At 32.8% G+C, this 11,090-nt stretch overlaps 1 protein-coding gene across 1 annotated transcript in view; it reads left to right on the top strand.

Annotated features, from left to right (window-relative positions):
* Positions 1-1,567: 1,567 nt before the first annotated feature.
* The window catches only part of LOC124371210 (serine/threonine-protein phosphatase 4 regulatory subunit 3-like), a 32,135-nt gene continuing 22,612 nt past the window's right edge, over positions 1,568-11,090 (top strand). Inside the window, 1 exon segment of the mRNA XM_046829541.1 lies at positions 1,568-1,996. The gene's annotated coding sequence lies outside the window, so the exon portion shown is untranslated.

The following is an 11,090-nucleotide window of genomic DNA, read 5'->3' as shown; positions in this document are numbered from 1 at the left end:
CTGACTTTTTTTTGTCTTAGTTGTTATCCACATACTTAATGCATATATTATTGTGTATTCATATAGTATTAGTATGCCTATATTGTATTGTGTTATTCGAATATTATTAATTATTATTGTAAAAATGGTGGATACCGTTGATGAATAAAAAAAAAAAAAAATGTAAACCCTTAAAAAGTAGTATAATGCTGTTGCATGTTCTGTTGTTAGTTACTGTTACGCTCTCCTACTATATTTAATTTGTTAATTCTTTTTATTACTTTATATATTATTGATCCGTCACACGTGTAAATCTTAGATAACAATAAATTATCCAAACTTAATTAATGGCTTACTATAGCATGCTGAATAACGGATTTTTATTTTGTTATGTTTATTTTATAATTGCTCAAATTAATGCTCTAAAATAATGTTAATATTTCACTTATACCATTTATATAAGCAGCCAATGTCACTAAATATTAATATTGATAACAATGTAAATAAATTGCAAAAACTTGTATTCTCTTAGCTAAACCTTCACCAATAAAAGTACCGGTAGCATACAAGGTTTGTCACAGTTGATCCTTCCGCAAGAATGGTATATGGTGGGACTGATAACAGATCCCAGACAGTAGCACAGCTATAATCTCTGATAACATTAGATTTTCAAAAATTTGGTCCATAAATGTTCTAAAGAAAAAAGGTCAATTATTGCTCATCCTTTGATAGTTAAAAAAAAACTTCAGGATACACACCTTTATTACGTAGAGGTTGCAGAGGGGTTGCAGTGTAGAAGCAAAGACGTAATTACTTTTGGTAAAGTCAACACAAAAAATATTTAATGAATTTTAAGGAAGTAATTGGGATTCAGATGATAGTCTATGAGGTAAATTCAAGAGAGGAAGCTAAGAAGCCTTCTGGTGATATAGACATTTCATTTTTTACCGTGCAATGTAGACCAAATTTCTTGGGAATTTGTCATAATCATAAATAAATCCCATAATTGTATAACAATATGCAGTGAACACCTGGAAATCCTTAATGCTGATGATAAATATAATGCCTTCGTACTTCACAGTGATATATTTTAGAACATTTTAGAAACTAGAAATTAAGGTCTATAACAGTATTGAGTAATTTGGATGTGTATGTACTCTGCTGAAGATATCAACAGCTCTTTGTTCTATTATTTGCAGTCTGATGTACTATTAAAAAGATGATTATCTTAGATCTGAAATGTTACTTTATTTATGATAATGTTAATATAGAGGCTTTAGATGTCAATAAGAGTGTCTAAAACATTAAAACCTGAATTTTTTCTGACAGTACAGAATACAGATATTTTCATGAACAACCATTGTCACATTTAATGATACAAATTCGATCTATCGAACTTTGTTCATCCAAGAAATAGAGTTTACCAAAATATAAGCTTCAAAATTTGTTGTATATCTTGTAATTAATTGTTAAAAAGCTTGGCTGAAATCGAAGTATACTCAATAATTGTGATTCAGTGCAATATTTAGTTTATTGGCTGAAATTACGTTCCATGGCCAACAGCGAAGACAACTAGAACGCCGTCGATTCCTTTGTGTAAACCCCTTTCCTTCAAATGGTGTTAGGAAACCAAAATGGCTGATATTTTTATCGAGTAGTCAGTTGTTGATAGTTTCCTTCAAATATCGCGAGTGTGTTTATTATTGTGAATATCAGGGATTTGAAATGTTACTGACATCAATAGCCAAGTGTGATCAATGGCAGAATGAGCTTGAATGCATGTGAAATCCAGTGTGAAGTGTTCAATATTGTGTCTAAACCTTCAGCGTTTTAGCCTATTTAGTATACATTTGATCTAGAATACACGGTAAATTGTTTGGTCGTTTTTGAACAGAATTGGTCGTAAGGACACATTTTAACTTTTGAAAGAGAATTTTTATTTTACACGTCTTTATTTTAAGTTATGGATCAAGCCATCTTACCATGGTGAATTAAGGAATTTGCATTTATTTTTCAGGTAAATGAAACATTAGCTATGTTGAATGACCAATCAGTATAGTCTAAATAGAACTGGTTATACTATAACAGTTGTTAAAAATAAGTTTCGTAGGGTAAACAAATAGTCCATGATAATAAAATACAATAATATCATTTTAACACAGTTATTTATCTTTACCTATAATTGGCAGGGTATTTGAAATTAATTTTCTTTAATGTTTATTTGTTAACCATAGTAATAGTTGTTAGTAAATTGACAGTCTAAATCTGAAAAAATCAAATATATATATATATATATATATATATTGTTGTTTAACTTTTTATTGTATTTAGTTAGCCTGTTTGTATTCACCACTATAGACCTATGAATAAGCCATCACTGATAAAGCTTAGGCTTACTTTTGATAATAGGCTACTTTTAGCTAGGTCATGTTAGCAGCCTGGTCTTAATAATTTATCGTAGACTATGATGTTAGGAAAACCTACAAGTCAAATTGTGTTTTTTTTATCATGTAGGCTACATTAAAAGTTGGAAATCTTTTAAAAGCATTTTAGACTAGTGTCAGGATATTAGGCCTATTGTAAATAGCTAAAAAGGTTTTATGTCTAAAAGTGAAGTGTCTCACAAATTTGTGTAGGATTTTCAGAAGTCATAACTAGGTAGTTCAAATTCGAGACCTAGTTAAAAAATTCACATATTATTTATTGTGAATAGATTTAGTACGAATTAGACAGGATTGGATTGTTATGATTTTTGGTTTGATTTAGAAACATCTCATTAGATTGTTGTTATTTTATGATCCCAATGACATTTCACGATGAAACTCGTAAGTGTTTAAATTTGGTATTGATTGATTAATAACAATTATTTTATATTATTAATAAAGTTACCTGAAAAAGATTTGGGTAGAGTATGATAAGCAGACTGGGTTTTAATATTGATTAGTGTAATCATCGATACTTAATATTCATATAGGGTAGGGTATGATAAGCGGACCCGGTTTTTTATATCAAAGAATATAATCATCGATACCTAATATTAGCATCTCAAATCCTAGACTATCAATCGATATAAAAGTATCTGTAGTCCGCAACAACAAACATATGTTTTAAATTAAAATTTGAATTTAATATTAACAGTGATCAAACAAATTATTATAACGAAAATTAGGAAAACTGAAGACGACCATATTTGCTCCTCTCACAGTTATATTTGTTTTCTTCCCCACAAATTTCACATAATGGGTTTTTCGGTACGAGTCCTACATGTTGAAGCCACGAAAAACATGCCTTATCATTTTTCAAAGCAATGTTTAGTTTTCTAAAATTGAGTGCCATTCTTAATAATCAAATGTTACTTTTGTAAAACTGAAATATTACCTTATGTGTATTATTTGAATGTGTTTACAGCTGTTGATACAGATTATTTAGCCCTCTCCCACTCGCATTCTTTCCAGGCGCTCACAGTGCTTCTAACCTCAATTAATTCGCTCTGCCGGTCGCACTCGATCAAAATACATCGCGCCTCAACTTACACACGTTCTGTTATTGTAATTAACTATAATTATATATATTAATTAATTTTACTATATATTAGTTCAATGAAGTTGATTGTACGAGACCAGGGAGGGGGAACCCGGACAGCTTGGAACCAGTGGCGCGGGGTTGTTGCGCAGTTACTTGGTGAAGGTCATTGTCTGGCTCGCCGTCACTGCCACTGCCACTGTGATCACTCTGAACTACATCCTCAATGCAACTAGGCTATTTCACAAGGCTCTGGTACATCACTACACTCACTTGAATCGTCGCAATCACTACTAATAACGAGATCGATTTTACTGCCACGAAGTGTACGACTACAACCCGCCATTGTTTCCGCACAACTAATATAAATAGCAAAATAATGGAATAAATCTACTGTAAAAGTAAAGTAAATGGTCTCCTGATAGCAAACAACCCGTAATAGTACAAAATATTGCTACTCGAGAGCAGCACTTATCGGCTCTAGAGGGTAAAGCATTGCGTGCCGATCTGTGCCTTTTAAGCTGCAGTGGCTATGTGGTGGCCGTACCGATTCATGCCTTGCGAGCGGGAGAGGGTTAAGTTAATTGTTAAAATTAATTAATGGTAAATCTTAAGATCAGCGACTACCCCTCCGATTGCTGTAATTTTTTGCATACTAACACAGGTTAACGTAATTTCACATAATAAAAAAAATAGTCCCGATTGTCACCGGGGCCGTTTACCCCCACCCCCCAAAAAAGTTGTAACTAAGCAAAATTTAAATAAAAACAATTAAAACTTAAAAAATTGTTTATTTACCTTAATGGTATTTTTTATATTTCTGATCAGTCCCTCTAGAATTTTATATTTTACTGATAGGTATTATCTCGAGGGATGTTTTTCTTTCCTTGACATCAGCGCGGGGCAGCGTGCTGCCGAAGTCCGCGCTGATGGCCGGAGGCACTAGTTTCAACTCGATAACAACTAATTAATTTTTAGCTTGAAATTTAAGAAAAACATTGTTCAATTGGATCAAAATTCTGCTCATTTCAGTATTATTTTTCATTTACGTTTGCAAAGAATGCCTCGCATCCGATGACATCATCATGAGGTTGAATCATGCTCACAAAAGGTCACGTGATGCCCGATCATCAAACAAACACGCTTTGAAGAATAGCGTGTGACAAGAACCATCGCATGCCATGTCAACAACTTCACTAATTACTCCTTGCTCATGTGGGTTTGTTAGTTGACGTCTGGCAGTCAATCGAAGCCGTCCTATAGGTCACGTGATCCGCCCGGCCAATCGGAAACTTTCCTGTTTGTCACGTGACTACTGTCAACTCATCAAAACTACCATGGTCAGCCATTGTTTTTAGTTTGATAGTCGTAAATCTTGTTATTTATGTGTTTTGTATTGCCTACATTGTACTGCCGAAAAAACTGGTTTTTATATGTTAGCGACAATTGGGACTATTTTTTTTTTTTTTTTTCAGTGAAAATACGTTACCTAACCTGTGTTAGTATGCAAAAAATTATGGCGATCGGAGCGGTAGCCGCTGATCTTACTATTTACCTAATTAATTAGTATCGATTGATTATATCGATGGTTATGACTGAGTAATATCGTTTGCCAATTTCGATATAAAAAATCAGGTCCGCTTATTGTACCCTACTCTTCATATATCGAATACGCATCCATATATCATATCAAAATATCATTAGTCATAATAACAATCATGTTTGAAATTAAAATAACTAATATAATACACAGAGTGACAATATAAATAATAAAGAAGCTATTATAATTAAACAAACAATTAGAAATGGAAAAAGGAAAAACTCGTAAATTATAATTAAATATTGGTAAAGTACAATATGCGAACCCGGCTTTTATATCAATATATGCAAACGATATTACTTTCGATATAATCAATCGATATCAATTTTTTAACAATAACCAGCTTTTGTCAACTATAAATATTTTCATATAATAAACACTTTTTCTTACCGTTTAGGAGAAAATTAACCTAAAGAATTATGCATACTTTTCTGTCATCTGTTATGGTTTTATCATTTCATTATTATTTATTAGCTTTCCTGTTTTCAGTTCTAGGTATTCTGTTTGTTTGATTGTTTCATCTAATTTATCGTTTATGAGATTCGTCACTATATGTATTATATTAGTTATTTTAATTTCAAACATGATCGTTATTATGACTTAAGAATTTTGATATGATTTATAGACGCGTATTCGATATACGAATATTAAGTATCGATAATTATACTAATTAATATTAAAACCGGGTACGCTTATTGTACTCTACCCCAAAATAATAACGGATAGACTTTAATAAGCGGCTTTCACTTGATATTCGATTGCTATTATCGAATGGTTGGAGTGTTTTTATCCGAAGGAACAAGATGTAACTAATATTTTGAGACTTTGAAAATGCTGATGAATATGAGGAAAATATGTAAGATATTTCCCACAGTTGATGAGATTTGTTTAAGTAGCTTCAACATGTGGGTTTGGCTCCTGGTAACACATGGGGAAAATTCTTTCCTCCATTTCACAATAGCGGTTACTTATTGATATTGATATCATTATAAAACAATTCGATATATATATATATTATCCAACTTCGATGTATGTAAAAATCGTACACAACAAGAGCTATAATACATTACCGTAACAAGAAAAATATCGTACATTACAATTTTAAATAAATAAATAAATTTTACAATAACATTCCAAACAACAAAATCAACTACAGCCTAGATTTAGATATCAAAGGAACTTTAAAATATTTATAACTTTCCCAGCTTGATATCAATAAGTAACCACTTTTGTGAAATGGAGAAAAGATTCTCTCATGGGTTACCAGGAGCCACATCCACATTTTGAAGGCACCTAAAAAAAATAACAAATTTTCTTATGTTATATTGTAAGTTTACATCTTAAAAGAAAGCACATGAGGCTTTTTTCCCACAATCTAATATATAAAAATGAAACTGTTCGTGTGTAACAGCATCACTCACAAACGGCTGGACGGATTCGCCTAATTTTTTTTAAAATTTGTTCGTCTTGATCTGTAGAAGGTTATAGGATACTTTTTATCCCTTTCCCGATTCAGGATTCCGCCCCACTGGTTACAGAAATACCCGTAAGAAATGCATTGCAGCAAACATATGTTATTAAGTGAAAGAGTCTTTTCAAATTTTTAATCAGCTGTTCTTTGTAAACATATATAATGCGACAAAAAATTGTTGTTATTTTTGACAGTAACTAAGTAAACATAAATATTTTTGACGTTTCTATGTAAACAAACATTTTTTGACATTTACAACGTGTCAAAAATGTCAAATTTTTGATAAACGTGATTTGATATCTTTTTTACAATTTCCAAGAACAGTGTTATTTTCCATCAGTAAAAGGTTTAAAAAAATAGGCAAGTATTTTTGTTTTCTCATGTAAATATTCTTTGAAGAATGTTTTTCTCAACATTTTTTTTTACAGAATTCCTTTGAGCAGTTTTTTGACGAATTTTATTGGAAAATAACATAATGCCGCCAAGAAAAAAAAGTGCTTTAAGCCGTCACAGCGCACGTGCGATAGCAACAAAACGAATTCGTAATAATCAAAGCAACGACCAGCGCGCAAAGGTAAACGAATTGAATCGAATACGAACATCAGCATCAAGAATGATGCTGTCGCAAGAAGAAAGAGAAACATCAAATTTGAATGATAGATTGCCACGCGAGCGGAGCCGCGGGTTTAGGCTAGTAGTTATATAAAACAATCACATTTATGCCTCACCAAGAGACAAAATTTTATTCTATGTAATCAATATAAAAAAAATAATGTCATAACATTATTTAAATGCTTTCCCGTTTGTTACTAATTTCCTTAATTTGTTTTTGGGTACTTTGGGATTATACCGACCACACCCAGACATGAATCGTTATTTCACATTTCGTTTCTACTGATTACTAGATTAGCGTAGAACAATATTTCGTCAATATAAAACAGGAATTGTCTTATCGCAAACACCTCCCCATCCTCAGACAGAGGTCAAAGTCGAGCGTCTAGTAGATAACGTGATTGCAGAGCCTCGCCGCCCGTTCAGCTGGTGCATCGCTTTGTTGTACTTCCGTGTTTTACCTCTACATTTCTCCAAACACAAAAATTCAACAAAAACAAACATTTACCAAACTAAACTTTTTATTAAAAAAACACTCAAAACTTGTTTTTATTCTTGATCACATTCCGCCACCCAAAATGCGAGTGCCTCCGGCCATCAGCGCGGGCTTCGACAGCACCTTCGGTGCTGCCCCGCGCTGATGTCGACGAAAGAAAAACATCCCTCGAGATAGTACCTATCAGTAAAATATCAAATTCTAGAGGGGCTAATCAGAAATATAAATTGAATTGTAATGGAAAGGCAATGATGTACCGTGCAAATCACGTGATGCCGCGCGGCCTGCCGTAATCAGGATTCTCGAGAAAGATAAGATAACAGCGACAACAATACCGATCACAATACCTGGAAATGCTTGTAAGTTTGTAATTTTGTAATTGAAGAGTTGTTTTTTCGTTCTATCATGTTTGTTTCTATAAATTTCTATTTTTGTGTTCTTCATACTGGTGTGGTCGGTATAATCCCAAAGTACCTGTTTTTGTATTCTATTTTATTAGTATAAAAAGGTGATCATTAACTTGTCCCTCTGACGTGACACTAACAGTTCAAGTGGCTTCACAGGAAAAAAGGACGTACATTGGACTATTAATTGCCCTAGACAAGTTACAATAGGATTTATTTAATTTAATTTTGGACATGGCAGAAAAAATTTCTTTTGGGGATTTGAAGATTAAAGTGTAGATTTTACATTGAAAGTAGTTTGCAAAACTGAGCATTTACTACCAATGTTTTATTTTTTACAAATTGTTTATGTAGAACGAATTACTTTTCATAAATGGTTCAATTGGACTTTTACCAAAATAGAGTAAACTATAGATAAACTGCTCGTAAAGGAACGTGCGCAGAAGCAAATTTCTAAGCTGTACCACGCAGGAGGGATCCCCTCCGGCGGGGGATTGTGGTGGGGAGTGGGACCAGCACCATAGACGTATCCAGGGAGCTTGCATTTTTTGTGAGCAGCTTGGCAGTGGCCAAATAGAGGTGTGTCATTCGATCTTGATCCGTTCAATTCTAATGGGTCAGTCAAATGAACGAGTGATCCGGATCAGAGTGTTTCAAAAGACCCGTTCACCTCGAACATTTTGTTCACTTTTTCCTGCCAACTGAATAAATTTGATATTTTTCAAACCAGATATATATATTTTTAATGACCGTTAAAACTTACAATATTATAATTAAGTTCATTTTAAAACCCTTATCCATGAAAAATAGCTTAACATCATATTGAACTAGGGCCTAACTGTAACTATAAAGTTTATACTTTAGGTTACATTAGATCCCCCAAAATTGTTCAGCCGTTCCTTTCGTTCACTGCTAACCGATTAAGAATAAAACCGTAATCGTATAACTCAATAGAGGGAGTAGGGAGTCTGGATATTATGAAAAGTGGTGGAAGTTAATCGATCGTATATAAAATATCTTGTTATTTATAAAAATAAAATGGTTTTCAAACGAGCAATGTGTCTGTTTAAATTTTAGTAATTTATTTAAAACATTAATTGTAAGGGATAACCTTACTTATGATAGATCAAAGGCATATCAATCAACCAAGTCCTTGATTATAAGTATTAACATTTAAAATATTTAGTAATGTACCTGATAACTTACAGTTGCATTTTTTATCAGTTTTAATAGATCTATTTACATTTACCAGATTCCTAAAACAATACATTTATTGTTTTATATATATCTATCCATTTACTCCACGATATACTGTTTCTTCCTCTATACAGGCGGATCCTTTCGTTCACGTCGGTTATTACATTCAGTCGTTCATTTTGTTCGGTCAGCACAATGACCGGTATAACACGCTCTAGCGGAAAGGCTCAGTAACTCTGTACTGACCGGTTGAACTGAAATAATCGCAGCATTAAACGAGACCGACTGAGCCAGATCAATAAGATGATCCGATAGAGCGAATGCCGAGCAATGGTGGGGATTCTAGAAGAGGCAGCATCACAGCGTCAAAGGGGTATTTACCCCCCCACCCTGCGTGAACTCAAATCATCCAGGTTCTTTTTGTAAACGGTCTATCTATAGGGTTATTGCAAGCTAAAAATATTAATTATAATTATGTAAATTATTAAAAACAATTATAAGTAAAATTATGCAGTTTTATAATATTGTGTACTATATTTACTGTAAATTAATATCAATCTATGTTTAAAATAAGTATATTATTTATCTGAGAACAACATTATTATTGTAGTCTTCAGGTCACCTTGTACAGGTTATACAGTAGTAAATGAGCACCTGCTCTTTGATTGCCCTGCAATAGCAAAAAAAGCGGTGTATGCCATCTTTGGTAGCATGGACAGGGGTGGTGAATTTTCCCAGGAGGACTTGATAGGTTGTTTTCGGCGGTTTGTTGAACTGCTGAAGTTGTAGACTAGTAGGCCTCATGGTGTTTCCGGGGTGCGCAAAAAGCCCTTGAGGCTTAAGTGCATGGCAGTAGGCCGCCCCAAGAGAGAGAGAGAGAAAAAAAAATAACTGTAGCCTATACATTTTACCAATGTTAGGTGAAAAAATTTTATTTACTCTGTATAATTAAATCTTTGTTGAAAGTAAACTCTAAATGTTACTAGGGGATTTTAAAATCACATCATTTACATTTTGTTTTGATTTTAAAAAAATATCTCAGCCCTCCTTTGATATAATTAATTGCCTGAGAGATGGAGAAGGAATTGGTCAATGGGACAAAACTTCTTTGTTGTTTTAACAAAAAAATCAAGTATTTTGATACTTAAATTGGTAAAAATATTAATCTTAGTCAGATCTTCGCACACTTTGTGACAGTGTTACTTTGACAAAGTTGTTCTACCTCCACATACACAATATCAGTCTCGGGTTCAATTTCTGGGAGTTTTTCATGATCATTTTGACAGAAATTGGTTTTGTGGAATCTGTTTGTAATTGTCAGAAACTTGATTCCAAGCTCTGTTGCTCATATAGGCTGCATTGAATGTATATCAATCTTCAGTTTCTGGTTTTTATAAAAAAATGGAACCAAAAGTACATTTTGGACAAGTAAAAATAGTATAGCATTGCTGTCTAGCATTGCTTACAATATTTTTATTCCCTGGTGCATTGTTTGAACTTGTTGATCATGTTGGGAGAGACAACAAAATTTTTCAGTAATCAAATAATGCTAGGTGTGCTGTACAGTTATTAATTAATAACAAAATATAATGACTTTGTTGGAACGTTTTCTTGTCTAGCTTTTCAAAGATTTCACTTATCATTCCTTTTCTTTTGTTCATTTTTATTTAACAAACATTTACTTTACATTTTTTTTAAACTGTTGACTTCCTATAATCAATAAGAAAGTTTTCCATGTTGACTATGTCAAAAGAGTAATAGGAGCCATTATATTCTTTTTTAAATTTTCCTGCACTCTGCTTGATATGA

The sequence above is a fragment of the Homalodisca vitripennis genome, unplaced genomic scaffold (assembly GCF_021130785.1).
Source record: "Homalodisca vitripennis isolate AUS2020 unplaced genomic scaffold, UT_GWSS_2.1 ScUCBcl_1120;HRSCAF=4345, whole genome shotgun sequence".
Taxonomy (NCBI): Eukaryota; Metazoa; Arthropoda; class Insecta; order Hemiptera; family Cicadellidae; genus Homalodisca; species Homalodisca vitripennis.
This window is presented reverse-complemented; position numbering and strand designations above follow the sequence as displayed.